Genomic DNA, 17,888 nt, shown 5'->3' on the forward strand with positions numbered 1-17,888 from the left:
GTTGGAGTTTACAAATCGCTCGCACAGAGCTTCGGTTTATTTAACCAGTCCTAAAAAGGACTATTACTTCTCAGACGGTTACAACACTTTGGCACAACACACAACACAGCACAAGTCAGTATGACTTACCCTGCTCGGAGTCTCCCCTTATATCGACTGGGCTATGCAAATAAGGTTTACTTGCCGGAGCAGCCACTGATTGGCTGTCTATCTCTAACTTTTTAGCCAGCCGCAGCTGCTCCTGCCTCTACCCAACTCCAAGCTGTGACACTAGTGATGGGCAAAACAGTTCTTTTTAGTGTATTGAATCAGTAGAATCAGTTCACTAAAAAGATTTGTTCAAAAGATTTATTCACCAAATCAGTAGCGTAACTATGCTTAGCGTCGGTCGGTCGCCCTGGGTGGGGGGGGGGGGGTTGCATGTCGGCCAGTTCATGTTCGCGAACGAATCGTTTCACAAAGTGATTCAGTAATCTTCGTTCACCCAAAAGATTTGTTCTTTTGAACGAATCGTTCGCGAACGACACAACACTAAAGTGTTCTGTCATTTGCGAACGATTCGGGCAAGTGTACTGTCGTTCGTGAACGATTCGGGGCGGGCGTAGTACGTTCAGTGAACGAATCACTGAACTGCGAACGATAGTCAGTGAACTACCAGTTTGTGGTTTCACGAAGTGATTCAGTACACTTCGTTCACCCAAAAGATTCGTTCTTTTGAATGAATCGTTCGTGAACGACACAACACTATGCGACACACACAAGACGAGGGGCAAGGAACACGGAGGAAACTCAACAACAACTACAAGAGACGCGATACACAACAAAACTGTACAAGCACACATAACATGGATATCTACACTTTTAACACACAAAAGCATACTAACTACACCTAGCTACACACAGCTATACACAAGCAAGTATTTACATGGCACCGGCAACGGTAATCGTAGCTAGCTGCCTAGCTGGCTACCCCGGGTCGCCACAATATATTATTAATTTTAATAAGAATTAGTTGGCCATGAACATCAATAGAGAATACATTGCAAATGTTTATTTAAACTGTAAAATCTATCTAACTTAACGTTAGCTAGTTAAATCTACCTTTTTTCGTATAGGATTACGTTTCGTAACGTAATCCTATCCTCAGCCCTGTTTGTCACTCTGCCTGAGGAGAAAATTATGTACTTGCGCTGTTGTTTATTTGGTTGTCATGACACACGTGATCCGGCCGACCAATGGTGTAACTTCATCGCTCAGTCAGTCACTCAGTCACTCAGTCAGATATTCGCGTTTGTAGGGCTGGCCCCACTGTTGCGGTCCAGCCAAAAACAAATGAAGCAAAGTGTAGGTTTTCTTTTAATGTTTTTTTCAGAATTCTAAATCAGTGTTCTAGAATTCCATTGCTTTCAAATACCAGTAGTGATTGTTAAATCAGCATTAGAATGTTCAGTTAAGATCATTTTAATCACATATTAGAATTTTCACCATAATAAACATAATTTGTGATCTTACAACTTTAAAGGCTTAATTATTGGAAATTTCACATTTGCGGATTCATCAATATACTGAGTCATACAGTTCAGGCCAAAAGTTTACATACACCTAGGCTAAAGACATTCAAACTCAGATTTTCAGTGGGTCAAAAACAGATTTATTTCAGCTTTTATGTACTATATCAGATTTTCACTTTGTTAGTATTTGGTGGCATTGCCTTTTAATTGCTTAACTTAAATCAAACGCTTGGGGTAGCCTTCCACAAGCTTCTCACAATACTTTTCCTGAATTTTTGCCCATTCCTCCCGACAGAACTGGTGTAACTCAGTCAGGTTTGTGGGCCTCCTTGCTTGGACACGCTTTTTCAGTTCAGTCCACCCATTTTCTATGGGATTCAGCTTTGTGATGGCCACTCCAATACTTTCACTTTGTTGTCTTTAAGCCATTTTGTTACAACTTTGGAAGTCTGCTGAAGATCATTGTCCTGCTGGAAGACCCAGTTGTGACCAAGTTTTAACTTGAGGTGTTGCTTCAGTATTTCTAGATAATCCTCCTTCCTCATGGTGCCATCTATTTTCTGAAATGTACCAGTCCCTTTTCCAGCAAAACACCCCCACAATGTAATGCTGCCACCCCCATGCTTCATAGATGCGATGGTGTTCTTCGGATTAAAAGCCTCACCCGTTTTCCTCCACGCATAGCACTGATCATTATGGCCAAACAGTTAAATTTTTGTTTCATCTGACCAGAGAACACCCCTTCAAAAAAGGCTTGGTCTTTGTCCTGGTGATCCCCTGCAAACTTAATTCTGGCTTTTTTATGCTGGTTTTGTAATAAAGGCTTCTTCCTTGCGCGACAGCCTTTCAGGCCATTGGAATGTAGGATTCTCTTAATGGTAGATGTAGATACTTTGGTACCTGATGCCTCCAACTCCTTCACCAGTTCCTTTGTTGTTGTCTTGGGGTTCAGTTGAACCTTTGGACCAAAGTTCGGTCAGCCCTGGGCATTAATTTGTGCCTCCTTCCTGAGCATTGCAGTGTCTATGTGGTCCCAAGATTTTTATATTTGCATACGATTGTTTGTATATATGCTTGTGGTACCGTCAGTTGTTTGTAAATTGGTCCTAAGGAGGAACCGGACTTGTGGAGGTCCACAATTTTTTATCTGAGGTCTTGGCTGAGTTTCTTGGATTTTTCCATGGTATCAAGTGCAAAAAGGCAGTGACTCTAAAGCAGTGGTCTCAAACTCAGTGCCATAGAGGGCCGTGTGTATGCTGGCCATGTGTATTATTAGTTCAGTTGAATTATATAATGAATTAGGGATGCAGGTTTTCACATAATGGTGACCCGACGTCTATGGTGACCCGCATTGTCTAAATAACTTGCTTATATTCTGTGCTTCAGTGCAATTAAATGCATATGGCTGAATGAATAATTGGACTCAATTAAGGCAGCATTGATTGGTTGGAATGAAAACCTGCATACATACGGCCCTCCATGGCAACGAGTTTGAGACCACTGGTCTAAAGGTAGGCCCTTAAATACAGTCAAAGTGCCAATTAATTCCCAATTAACTCCTAATTATGACAATTGGCTCAGCAGAAGCTTCTAAAAAGTCATTACATCAATTTCTAGAATCTTCAAGGAAAGAGACAGTCAACTTGGTGTATGAAAACTTTTGACCCACTGGAATTCTAATATAGTGAATTAAAGCTGAAATAAATCTCTCCTTTCGATTGTTTTAAAAATTACCTCTGATGTGAACAAAGTAGATGCCCTAATTGACTTGCCAAAAGAAATGCATGGTAACATGAAATGTATGGAGTTGTGAAAAACTGTGTTTGAATATCTTTAGCCTAGGTGTATGTAAACCTTTGGCCTCAACTGTATTTCATGAGGGTGTACAATTCTGCAGTGTTCAAAAATATGCATTAGCCACATGCAAAACTGGCAAATGTTTTTAACACATAGTAGTCATGTACAGAGTGTATTTTGACATACATTTGGGGGATGATATAACAGTTAATATAACACTAAGTCTTCAGATTTAGAGGCGGACCGAGAGACTGATGAAAAGATTAAGAGGTTAATTTAGACTCACAGACCAGTAAATGATTCAAGCTCAAAGATTAACCCAGGAACTAAATTAAGGGACTGACCCAAAGCATGACATTACAAGCATTTATCAGACATATTTCCCGAGTGACTTACACAGCTTTTTTCCCCAAATATAGCATCCATTTATCCAGCTGGATATTTGTTGAAGAAATTCAGGTTATTTGGTAAGTGCTTTGTTCAAGGTTACAACGGTATTGTCCTACCTGGGAATTGCACCTTGAAGTTATCAAGCTCTGTTTCTTAACCATTATACTACACTGCCATGTCAAGGTTTGGCAGGTAGGACCCAAGCGCAGAGTAAAAAAGTCCAAAAGGTATATTTTAAATGAAGGCTTTAATTACCAAAACAAACAATGAACAAAAGTAACACCACAACGGGCAAATCCAAAAACACAAAACTATGAAAAAACAAATCAACACGCAGGGGAACTTGAAGCACTAGAGAACTTGAAACATGCAGGGAACTAGAAATCTTGAAACACAGGGAACCATAGCAAGTGCAGAAAACAGTAGGATCCAGTACCCGACTCAAGCAAACAAAGAACTTATATACACCGGGCTAACAAGACACAGGAGAACATAATGCACAATCAACAGAATAATGAGACACCAATAATTAAATAACGAGACAGACGTGTGGAATGTGATCACAATTATCCCATACCACAACAATTAACAATAACCAGACATACGCAGGCAGACCAAACTAAGGGACACGAGACAGGACAAAAATTATGGGCGGGAACAGAGGAGGCACAACCGTGACATAACACTTTAAACAGCACTGTCCTGCTTCAAAACGACATGATTTATTATTATTATTATTGTTGTTGTTGTTGTTGTTGTTGTTGTTGTTGTTGTTGTTTTTTTATTTATCAGAAAAGGCATTACATTCCATTACATTACAGGCATTTGGCAGATGCTCTTATCCAGAGCGACGTACAACAAAGTGTATAACCATAACCAGGAACAAGTGTGTGATTGTCCATCCAGCTCTGTATGTCCCTCAGGCAAGCAGAGATATGGGCAGGGACCTGTGTGTCCGATGGGGAGAAGGAGAGAAAGAGTTGCGTGTCATCGGCATAACAGTGCTGGGCCAAGCCATGGGCAGGGATTACAGGGCCAAGGGATCTGGTGTATAAGGAAAAGAGAAGGGGAGCGAGGACTGAGCCCTGGGGAACTCCAGTGGCGAGGAGAAGAGGTGGCGATACTTTACCAGACATTGAAACATGAAACATGAGGTCTATTGCTTTCAATTACCAGTAGTGATTATTACATCAACATTAGAATGTTCAGCAGAGAACATTCTAATCGAGTGGTCTCAAACTTGTTGCCATGGACGGCCATGTGTATGCAGGTTTTCATTCTAACCAATCAATGCTGCCTTAATCGAGTCCAATTACTCATTCAGCCATATGCATTTAACTGCATTGAAGCACAGAATATAAGAAAGTTTTTATTTAGACAATGCGGGTCACCATAGACGTCGGGTCACCATTATGTGAAAACCTGCATCCCTAATTCATTATATAATTCAACTGAACTAATTATATAATCAAGATCTGAGGCTGGAATAAAAACCAGCATACACACGGCCCTCCATGGCACTTTTGAGACCACTGTGAGACCACTGTTTATCACATATTAGCATTATCAGCATAATCAGACATTTGTGATCTTATACCTTTAAAGGGTTAATTATTAGAAATTTCACATGTGTGGATTCATCAATATACTGAGTCATATTTCATGAGGGTGTACAATTCTTCAGTGAAATACATCACACACGGGCTCTATGCGAAAATATTTTTCCCCAAGAAGCAAATGTGCTCCTAAGTTGAAAAATCCAGGAACATACCAGTGCATCCCAATTAGCAGATGTAATCCTCAATTATTTTTCCAGTTAGCGCGCATCAATTTTCAGGAGCTCTCAATGCTCCTAAAATGGAAGCGTTGTAGAGCCCTGCAAACTGCGATCCTCACCTACAAAGAGAAAGTGAGAAACAGCAACAGTTCTAAGCTTCACAAGCTCAGCATCTCACAAAATCACTCGCTTACAAGACACACTCCCCCCCCCATCTGAACAACTAACACATCTTATACCTTAGACACCATCTATTCACACCGATGGATGCGACAGCTTGTTTTACACATGGTCTGTACATACAGTTGTGTGCATATGTGTGTGTGTGTGTGTGTCATAGCTACCATTTCACACAAAATCTTTCATAAAATCAGGGTAATTACTTGGCCCAGGGATGGGGCAGCGCTGTCCTGTCCAAGATTCAAATCTATGAGATAGCATAACATAACATAACATAATGACAAGAACAGGCCATTCAGTCCAACAATGCTTGCCAGATAATCCGCCCACTACTGCCCAATAACAACAGCAATAACATGGCTATAGCCCAGGGCCCTGTACCACAAAGCAGGATAATCAAATCAATCAAATTTTATTTGTATAGTGTATTTTACAGCAGTTGTCACAATACGATTTACAGACAACCCTGGCCTAAACCCCCACAGGAGCAAGCCTAACGCAACAGTGGCAAGGAAAAACTTCCTGTGGCAGATGGGGAGAAACCTCAGAAGAAACCAGGTCTTTTATTTATTTATTTATTTGTTTATTTATTTATTTTTAATAAAATTTCTTCATTTCCATTCTACAGTTATTACAAAGCAGGGTGAAGCCGCTTCAAATCCCTCCACTAACTCCCCTCCCCCTTCAATCAAAACACCTGGCTTCCCCTCCCCCGTCCCCACCCCTGCTATCCCCCCCACCCCCAACACACACACACACACACTATTAGGGCTGCACGATTTGGTCAAAAAATAATAATAATAATTGGATCGACCAACAGACAGACGGGCAGGCAGACAAACAAATTGACAGACAGACAGACAGACAGACAGGCAGGTAATCAATAGACTGAGTAGTGGACATTTGCAAACAAGAGTGGGATCAGGCCATATTGGAAAGGGTACCCAGCCATGCCTGCTGACATTCAGATAGGAGAGAAATGAGATAGATGTAGTGCAATAGAGGAGAGTAAGTCTAGTAAATCAAGTTATGGAGGGACAGAAGTATTTCTGTGGATGTGTTTTGACCATTGCTTATGGTGATAACAATAGAAATAATAATAATAATAATCATCATCATCATCATCATCATCATAATTATGGACAAAAATAAATAAATAAAAAATCAATCGTGTGTGTGCGTGTATGTGTATATGTGGGTAGAGTAGTAGTGGGGTGTGTGTGGTCTTAGTTCACCGGCAATTGTACAGATTTTAGGAGTGGTGAGAAGTTTTTATTAAATTTAATTTATTAAAATTAAATTTTTCAGTTTGTTTTGTGATTGAGGCTGACATTTGTTTCATTGATATATGTTCTGTTAGCAGGTTTAACCACTGTGAGATGGAAAGTTGATCTCTATTTTTCCAGTTTAGTAGGATTGTTTTCTTGGCGATACTTAGGGCTACAAGTATTGGAGTTGTGTTTTGGTTGGAAGTGTCAATTACTGATGAGTCTCCAAGTAAGCGCAGTGATGGGAATAGTGGGAGGCTGCATTGCAGAAGTAGTGATATGTTGGTGATGATTTCTTGCCAGAATTGATTGACTGGAGGGCATTGCCAGAGGGCGTGAAAGTAGTTGTCAGCTGTGTGGATTGTGCAGTGAGTGCATTTGTCTGAGTCTGTGAATCCCATTTTGTACATCTTGTGTTGAGTGATATGTGCTCTGTGGTTGATTTTGTATTGAATTAGTTGTATATTAGTATTATTAGACATATTTAAGGTGTTTTTACAGATATTGGTCCAAAAGTTGGCATTGGTACTGATATATAGATTTTTCCCAGTAGGACGAGAGATAGTGTTAGTCTGTGGAAGATAGAAGTCTACATAGTTTAGAGAGAGGTTTCTTTGAACTTGCAATTATATTGATGTTTTCCATAAGTGGTGGTGGTTGAAGGGGTGGCTGGAGATATAGATCTTTGCCATGATTGCATTTTTCAGTTAGTGGTACTTTAGGTATTGTTCTACAACCCGGACTTTCTAGTAAACAAATCACCAATAACAGGCACTAAGTGGAAAGAAAAAGGCATCACACACCTGCACCGCCTCTTTGAAAATAACACAGTACTCAGCTTGCAATAATTGGTCCAGAAGTACGGCATTGGGAAAGATGTCATAGTGAAATTTGTGATTTTATTAACTTTCCACCAGGCTGTCAGGGTTGTAGCGATTACAGTGTTTTAAAAACAGTTGTGATGTTTTATGGTGTTGCTAAAGAAAGATAGGTGTGTGATAGATATGTCTTTGCATTCAGCTTGTTCTGTCAAGCCATGTGTTATGGTAGTGGTTTGGATGGATCCATTTGGTCAAATACTGTAATTAATTTGCTAGGTAGTAATGGTGAAAGTTGGGGGCGTGTAGTCCCCCATGAGCTTTGTCGTTTTTGTATAGTTGTCCGTTTTATTCTTGGTTTCTTATTTTGCCAGTAAAATTTTGTTGTTAGCCTGTCTATTGTGTTAAACCATTGGGTAGTGGGTTGGGATCATTGTGAATAAATAATTAATTTTTGGTAATATTGTCATTTTAATTTTTGCAATATGTCAGGAGTCGCACACGCTAGCTCCTGCCACCCAACAGTAACCAGGTTTTCCTTTTCCCCCAGGAATCCTCCAGGAAAACTCTTTATTTCATGATACACTTTGTACAAGTAGGGTATGCCACGATCTCGCACTAACCTCTGCCCTTACTGCTCTCCCCCCCACTCCTACACCCCGCTACCCACCAATGCCCCCCTCCCTTCCCTCCCATGCAGCCCCAGCACAGGTAAGAGCACACTCCCCTCACACAGCACACACGTAGGCCACTGCAGGTTTCCCCCCTCACACGTGTTCACTCCACACGCTAAATAGTGTTCCCCAATCTGGCTCCCCTGCATGCGGTTCCGCTCCAGGAGGGGGACCCCACTCAGCCATCTGGGGGCGGGAAATTACCAACACCAAAAGGGGATCTCACACACGCTCCACACCTCTCACTCCCACACACACACACACCACGAACACACATTAAACAACAAAAAGGAGGAAAGATGGGAAAAAAAAAAAAAAAAAAAAAAACAAACCACAACGAAAACACGTTGCCTCCCGCCCGTCCACACTTCATCTCTAGGCTTCTGGGCTGCGTCCCGGAACACTCTGCTGCACACTGTGCTCCGACCTGGTCTCAGAGACTGCCACGAGAGGATCTCGCCAAGCTGAAGACTCGCTGCGTTCACCACCCTCGTAAGGACCAGTGTAGCGTCTCCCCTCACAGGGCCAGTGTAGCGTCTCCCCTCACAGGACCAGTGTAGCGCCTCCCCTCACAGGGCCAGCGTAGCGCCTCCCCTCACAGGACCAGCGTAGCGTCTCCCCTCACAGGGCCAGTGTAGCGTCTCCCCTCACAGGGCCAGCGTAGTGTCTCCCCTCACAGGGCCAGTGTAGCGTCTCCCCTCACAGGACCAGCGTAGCGTCTCCCCTCACAGGACCAGTGTAGTGTCTCCCCTCACAGGACCAGTGTAGCGCCTCCCCTCACAGGACCAGCGTAGCGTCTCCCCTCACAGGACCAGTGTAGTGTCTCCCCTCACAGGGCCAGTGTAGCGTCTCCCCTCACAGGGCCAGCGTAGTGTCTCCCCTCACAGGACCAGCGTAGCACCTCCCCTCACAGGACCAGCGTAGCGTCTCCCCTCACAGGACCAGTGTAGTGTCTCCCCTCACAGGGCCAGTGTAGCGTCTCCCCTCACAGGGCCAGTGTAGCGTCTCCCCTCACAGGGCCAGTGTAGCGTCTCCCCTCACAGGGCCAGTGTAGCGTCTCCCCTCACAGGGCCAGTGTAGCGTCTCCCCTCACAGGGCCAGTGTAGCGTCTCCCCTCACAGGACCAGTGTAGCGTCTCCCCTCACAGGGACCAGTGTAGGCTCCCTCACAGCAGTGACGCCCGCGTAGTGTCTCCCCTCACAGGACCAGCGTAGTGTCTCCCCTCACAGGGCCAGTGTAGCGTCTCCCCTCACAGGGCCAGTGTAGCACCTCCCCTCACAGGACCAGTGTAGCGTCTCCCCTCACAGGGCCAGTGTAGTGTCTCCCCTCACAGGACCAGTGTAGTGTCTCCCCTCACAGGACCAGCGTAGTGTCTCCCCTCACAGGACCAGTGTAGCGTCTCCCCTCACAGGGCCAGTGTAGCGCCTCCCCTCACAGGACCAGTGTAGCGCCTCCCCTCACAGGACCAGGGTAGTGTCTCCCCTCACAGGACCAGGGTAGTGTCTCCCCTCACAGGGCCAGTGTAGTGTCTCCCCTCACAGGACCAGTGTAGCGTCTCCCCTCACAGGACCAGTGTAGCGTCTCCCCTCACAGGGCCAGTGTAGCGTCTCCCCTCACAGGGCCAGTGTAGTGTCTCCCCTCACAGGGCCAGTGTAGTGTCTCCCCTCACAGGACCAGCGTAGCGTCTCCCCTCACAGGACCAGTGTAGCATCTCTCACAGGGTCAGTGCAGCATTCCTCCTCCCCCGGGACCGCCCTTCAGCAAGCCACCGCCAGACGGATGAGAGACAAAACACTCATACAAAAAAAACCAAACAAATGACAAAGAAAGCAAAGCCGTAAAAAATAAAGGCGAAAAACAGAAGCTAAAATCCTCTCACGGGGAAACCCATTCATTCATCTGGCGTCTCTCCTGTGCTCTGCCTCTTGCCTCCCCTCTTTATACCCGCACAAATCACTAATTACATACGGGACTCAGCTGCGCCGCTCCCCCGCCAGTGCAACCCGCAATCAGCCAATTACCCTGGAATGCATGTAAATGGTAAATGGACTGCATTTATATAGCGCTTTTATCCAAAGCGCTTTACAATTGATGCCTCTCATTCACCAGAGCAGTTAGGGGTTAGGTGTCTTGCTCAGGGACACTTCGACATGCCCAGGGTGGGGATCGAACCGGCAACCCTCCGACTGCCAGACAACTGCTTTTACCTCCTGAGCTATGCCGCCCCTATGTCACACGCAGATTCCAATGAACTAATTCCCCCGTGATTCCAGCACAGCGAAGCCGGCGGCTTGTCAGGCTCACCTCCTGACAAACTCGTCCAATGATAGAGATGGGTAATGCCATCCAGCGGTTTAAGTCATCTTCTATTGTTTTTAGTAGTGGTGTGAAATTGAGATGGAATAACTCAGACAGCTTGGGAGAAATATGTATGCCAAGGTATGTGATGTTTCCTGTGGTGAGAGGGAGAGAGGGGTTCTGAGATGCAGCATTCCAGCTATCTCCGCTAACTGGTAGGATTGTTGATTTGTTCCAGTTTATGGAATAATCGGATGTATTAGTGTATGTGTCAATGAGTTTAATAGCTTCACACATTGATATGGTTGGATTCTGAAGGAATAACAATACATCATCTGCATAGAGACTGATCTTGTGGGTTGTGTTGAGGGTTGTGATACCAGTGATATTGTCAGTTTGTTGTATTGCGGTGGCCAATGGTTCTATAAATAATGCAAATAATGATGGAGAGAGCGGACATCCTTGTCTGGTGCCTCTGTGGAGTGTGAAAGCTTGTGAGGTAATGCCATTAGTGGTGACTGCAGCCCTGGGTGAGTTGTAGTGTGTTCTGATCCATTGAATGAACGATTCTCCGAAAACAAATTTTTCCAACACTGCAAAGAGGAATGTCCAGCTGAACCTGTCAAAGCCTTTTTCTGCATCAAGAGATAAAATGGCTGTGTTTATATTGTTTTGTTTGGAGATATTGTTTTGTTTGGAAGGGACCAGGCACAAGGGGGAAACCCATCCTCCTGTGGTCGGCTCAGGGTGTTGATTGGTGACCAACATGTCAGTCAGTTTTACAGTTATCCAGCTAACTCAGTCAGATTACAGAGCTGGATAACTGCACTGAGCAAAACCTGGAACAGCTATTTTTACTCCAGTTCTTGTTTCAGATTTGGGATGGTTCTGTGTTTAGTGCAGTTATCCAGCTGTTATGGCTGAACCCCCTGACATCAACCATAACATAAAAAGACACAGTGGCTCAAAATACGAGGTAAGAAAATAAGTATTTATTAAATAATACAGCCAAATCAGGGAAACTGCAAAAAAGGAAACTCGGCCAAAAGGCAGAGGATTGCAAAAGCAGAAAATAAATGAAGTGGAAAAACACTCCGGTGGGGGTGCCTGGCTGCAGAGTAGCAACAAAGTAGCAAGCCTTACCAGGTAGGAAACGCCCACTAATAAGGCCTCTTCCTCAGGTGCACCCAATCTCCTTGATTACACCTGGAGGAGCAAGAAAAAACAGAGAGGGGGGAAAAGGGGAGAAGAAGCCTGCAGCCGTCACACCAGCTAACACGGGAATCCTGCTTTGTGATACAGGCCCCAGAGCTTCACTGAATCACATCTTAACCGGGGAGAACAGGGGAGCTTGTATCTGTGGCCGGGGTTCACAACAAGGGCCAATCTGTTTCAGGAGTTTGTGCCAAATTCCTGCTCTTAATTATTTAATTAGCTGAATCATGTCTTGATCTGATATTTGTATACACAAGTGTATCCTAAAGATTTTCCTGTGCTCAAGTACTGGAGTGAACCAGTATAGTTTATAGAGCTGTCAGAAAGATAAAGCTAAGGTAATTGTGGTTAGAACAAAAACTAGTAGATAGATTGGCCCTTCTGGATCAGAATTGTGCCCCCCTGGTCTATGGGGACTCCTACATTTCTAGTCCCATCAGTTACACCTTCCATCAAACCTAATTGATAACAGGAACATGTTCATATTTACTATAATCATATCTACTCTGTGACCTCATATCGTCCATCAGCGCAGTGTCACTGTTCTTCTGATAATCAGACAGTCTCCTCCATGTCATTGGGCCAGCTTCTATGAGTTGATCCGCACTGTCTAAAAATCATAAACTGAGCTTGTTTCTCTGTACCGGGAAGCCTTCTGCCACGAGTAGAATAGTTGATGTCTGTCTCTAGTAGTGGTATTTGGACACTGCAGTCCCTCAAATTACCTGCAGTTGGGTTCTCAGGAATATGGAAAAAGATATTTTGTATATGTAATATTATCTTTATTGTATTTGCGTTTTTAGCTCTGCCATTTCCATAAATTGCACATTTTAGAATTTCAGACAAAACAAAACCAGTTTACAAAAAAGAAAATGTCAGGTTTAAATGCACGTGGCAACATTAAGATCATTGTGATTTATCTCATATCTACGGTGCACTAGACACAGTATGTGTCTCATATAAAGCCATACTGTATCGCATCATGATTTAGACATGCGTCCAGGAATTAGTGTGTTAAGTTTTTTTTTTTTTTTTAAGCGTTTCATTGGCTGGTGGTTTTCTGGTCTGAACCAGCCTTCAGAGAAAGTGTATCCTTAAAGAGGAAGAGCCAGTCCTGTTTCAGAATGATTAATTGGGTATATCAGGAGCTATATTGGGAATTCTGACTGAGTGAGCCAGATTGGGAATTCTGACTGAGTGAGTCAGATGAAGAATTTTGCTGGGACACTGAGGAATCCAGAACTCTTTGGATGAACCCTTTGAAGAGTAGGTTTTAAAAATATATATATATTTTCTCAAAATTCTCAAAAGCCAGTGTTCTACAACTTCATTGCCTAAAAGTCACCAGTAGTGATTGTTTCATCAGCATTACAATTTTCAGTTTAAAAACATCACACATTTGTGACCTCACACCTTAAAGTGTTAAGTGCCCGTGTTCCTTTAATTACCACAGTGACGGGGGGATGTTGACCAATCCCGTTGTCTGTAATCCTCAGTAATGACGTCTTCGGGATATACTAGGTTTCATTGGAGCATGCGCACTACTTTGAAGGAGCGAAATCCATTAAGCCCATGCTGTTCCACCGTATTGCCACTAGAGGGGGCGGTGGCATTTAAAACCGATAAGGTTAATTAGTATGGGACGCACAAGTCTGATCTGATTTTGGATTTCATGCCATTTTCCACTCTAATTTATTTAAGTAGCTCAATCATTTATTTCATCTATCATTTTTGATGAAGTCATAAGCTACTACAAAGCAGATGTCAAGCATATCCTTGGTGAAAATTGTGGTTTTAATGTGGTTTGATATAGGAGTGAACCAGAATATTTTTTTACGGCTGTTCAGAAAATTAAACTAGGAAATTAAAGACTAGCAAATACAGCAGTCCTAGAGTGGAACTGTGTATGATGAGAATGTAGCTCTAATCAGCACAGCTTATTCAAGGATTCATTGGCTAATGTGACCCAAAGTATGTAAAAAATGTCAAGCCTGAAAATTACATTCAATAGTCCTACCCAATAAATATTTTACAACTTACTGTGGTAAGACAGGCATATTTAATATGGTAAAATATTGAATCATTTTGATACGTGTCATTTTAGTAAGCATTAAAAACTTTGACCTGATGAAGAACCAAGTGGTCAAAATGTTTTGCCTGCCCCCTCAGCAATTCATTCAGTTTTATTTTTTGTGGAGTTTGTGACTGAATGACCTCACTGAGTTACCAGTGCATGTTCCGGGTTATTCTACATTTCAGCAGAAAGAAGCATTTCAGAGTTCAGCCTAAAAACATGGCCATGTGGTTGAGGCTCTAAATTCAAGCATGTGTGTGTGTGCTTGTGTGCTTGTGTGTGCATGTGTGTCTGTCTGTCTGTGTGTGTGTATGTGCATGGGTATGTGTGTGCGTGTGTGTGCATTTGTGTATGTGCATGCATATGTGTAAGTGCATGTGAATGTGTGTGTACATGTGCGGGTGTGTGTACGTGTGTGTGCATGTGTATGTGTGTGTGCATGTATGTGTGAGCGTGTCTCTGTGTTTGTCTGTTCAGGTTTGGGACTGTGCATTTATGCATGTGATCGCAACTTTCCGGAAATGCCGAATCCAATTAGAAAGTCTGGGAGATGCTGACATCATTAAACCTTAGTGCGTTTCGCCTTGAACCTCCTGCGTCAGAGGTTGTCTGTAAATCTTACCAGAATTCCCTGTCTCCTCTTTTTTTTTTTTTGAAGAAAATTAAGTAGTACTTGCTTTTAACTGAGAGCGAGTGTTCAAGGATTTTTTTCATTGAAGCCAGGCCATTGAGTTTTTTTCGTGGAGGACAAAGCAATTTGATTGGTTCACAAAAGCGATCGACGGTCCAAAGTAGCTGCAGTGCACTTCATTAGAGCTGGGAATCGTCCTGTATCTGATTTTTGACAGTCCCTCTCCCCCACCACACAGGCACACACACTCATGCACAATCTCTCTTTCTCTCTCTATCTGACACACACACACACACCGTTGTGCGCCAGCAGTTTTCTTCCACCAATCAAAACGTCGGACTAGGTGTGGGGTCCGGATGGCGGCACAAGAATGGCGGCGTTTGCGTGAGCCGGACTCTGGGTGCAACGTGACGAGCCATCGGCCGGGAGTCGCGATTTCAGAGACGAGCCGCCTGAACAGCAATATGCAGCTGACCTGCGTACTGGCAACACTATCTTCTTTATCTCGGGGGCAACAGGGCATCACATTTATTCGGAAGCGTGGACATCCAAAGGAAACTTTTACGAGCTATTTAGGCTGGAAAAGAAAAACGTGTTTAATACGCCTGGAGGCGACTTAGGGGTCTTGTAAGACAGGGGTGGCAGTGTAATATAATGGGTAGGGAACTGGGCTGATAAGCCAAGGGTCCCAGGTAAGGAAAATGGATATGTAAAAATGCAGGTTGTGTAAGTGCAATGAAAAATGTTGTGATAAAAGAACTTTAAATAATTAACAGGACAGAATTTAACAGGGTTCAGTCTTGGTTCTTTCGTCTACTCAATTTCCAATTAAATTATCATTTTTACCATACAGATGCTAAATAAACTATTTAAAAAAATGTATGTAATTTTATTTTACAAGTATAATATTTTACGCTCTCAAAATTTCTGGTCAGCATTTCGGATCACAAGTTAAATACAAACGAACCAATTACATAATTGCACCTATTCAGTACATTTGCTCGAGGGATGACGGACGAAAAGCCCTCCCTCGCGTGACACAAGCGATTGTTTTTCTCCGTTTAAGTTGGAACACTGTACTACCGAGGGTCTCAGTACTCATTATGCGCCGTGTGCAGAGATGAATGTTCTCTCTCTTACACTAAAGAAAATGGTACTGGTCACTGACCGTGCCACGAAAGACGAAGAGGGGGAGAAATTGACAAGGAAAGAAATTCTGTGGATATATACGGAATTTCCATTACATACACTGGCGGAATTTGTTCTGTAGCCTGTTACTTTTAGCCAATTAGCACGTGGTCACTGAATTACTTAGACGGTGCATTCTGGTTGACGTCCCTGCTCTTTTATTATAACAATTAGTTATTTTGCTCACTATGCGCTCAATGCGATATACCTACTACCTTAATTCATAGTTTAATGTCACTTCCTTCTATGTTGGTATGATATATGGTAATATTTGATTATGGTAATATATATATATAGTAGTGCAGGACTACTGTGCCATTCGTGCAACTTTCCTCGAGATAGTGGGCGGTCTAGAAGACACCACCACCGCTTCAACGATTCAGCACTTCGCATAGGGGCAGCTCCCTACCACTCCGGTTATTTACACCGCGTTGGGTGAGTCCTGTCACTGCACCTTTTTCGCGCTTAAAGTAGAAGATGGAAAGGTAGGCGAATGTGTGGCGAGTAAGAAAAAAAAAATCTATCCTTGGGGGAAAATCACTACCAGTCCGCTTAGGAAGCTGCACGTGGTTAAGTGCTGACTGCGGCATTCCCGTGTGCCACTGGAACGCGTTACCGACGGCAGATTTCCAGCTTGATCGTATATTGCAAAAATGAAAACGATTTGGTGTTTAGGAGGCAAAACTGCGAAAACTACTAGATATCTGGAAGTAAGTATGGGCCGTCTACTGATTTGACTGTACATGTATATTCCAGAGATACAAGCCTACTCATCTTCAGAAAGCTTACATTTCGCTTAGCCTCGTTGGATAACAGCCATAATTATTTCAAATTAGCTCCAACACCTGGAGTGTACCGTTGCGGACTGAAGAAAATACCATTCAAGTTTTGGGGATAATTGATTTCCTCGCGAGTTTATTGGATAAATTCATGAGGTAAGAGAGTGCTATTCGAATCCCGAGAAATAATATTCGGCATAATTGTAGCCAATAGCAGATAATGCATTGCAATTTCTGTTAATGGCGTATTCTGCGCGCGTAGATTGAACAGGTGTTAACCAGAAAGATGTTATATTTTCAACTCCTCGTACCAGCAGAAAAAAACATTGAAATTGGTTTGACAGGTGTAAATTAAACTTGAAGGCTCATTTATCAGCTCTTATTTCTTCGTTTTTCAGAGTTGCCAAGAAGATCCGTGCGCAAACTGCAATACGAACCTGACCGAATCTCACTTCGGGTTAGACCATGGCAAACCATATAGATAGGCTGCACGTATATTAAACGAGGATAAATACTACTTGGCAACATTTTTAAAACTATTGGTTTTCACGATATCGTCAAAGTGAGCTATTAGTAGGCTACTAGAGCGCTCTTTGTTGTGGCTATACAATAGAAATAAACACCGGAAATTTTTTTTAAAACTAAATCCTACATAGACCCAATACAAACGATGCTACGATATGGATTTCAACGATCCGGTTTCTCAAAGCTCTCTGACTTCCCCATTGTGACAAAAGTCTTTAAAATGCCTTCTTTAATTAATATAGCCTATCTATTATTGCCTGCCTGGGAGAGAGAGTGCTGCAGCAAAACTCGTGGAATTGCTGGATATAGCCTAGGCTGACTCATTTCTGTCGGGTATTGGGGATTGTGAGAAAAGGCGGCAATGGTCTACACAATTATGTTGTAGCTCGCGGTGCCTCTCTCGCGAGTCGACGTTCAGATCACCGGGGTACAATTCGTTCAGACTTTTATGGCTTTAAAATAATGAAGTCATATTTAAAGATAAGTAGCGAACAGAAATATTTGACATTGATTGACTGGCAATATCACGTTTGTCTCCTGCAATGCATACTCTCTATTCTAGCATGCACGCGCCCCTTGTACGGCGGGAAAAATCTCAATGCGGCATCCATAAAGTGCAATTCAAGAATGCAGTTTTCGGCTTCATGGCGCAGTGTTCCGCAACACGTCACTCCAGCACCGCTCTCTCGTCTTGTCCGACGACACCTGTAGGTTTTGCGTGCAGGTGTCACAAAAAGGGTATCCATTTCCCACAACTGTCAAG

This window comes from Anguilla rostrata, chromosome 8 (genome assembly GCF_018555375.3).
Source record: "Anguilla rostrata isolate EN2019 chromosome 8, ASM1855537v3, whole genome shotgun sequence".
Taxonomy (NCBI): Eukaryota; Metazoa; Chordata; class Actinopteri; order Anguilliformes; family Anguillidae; genus Anguilla; species Anguilla rostrata.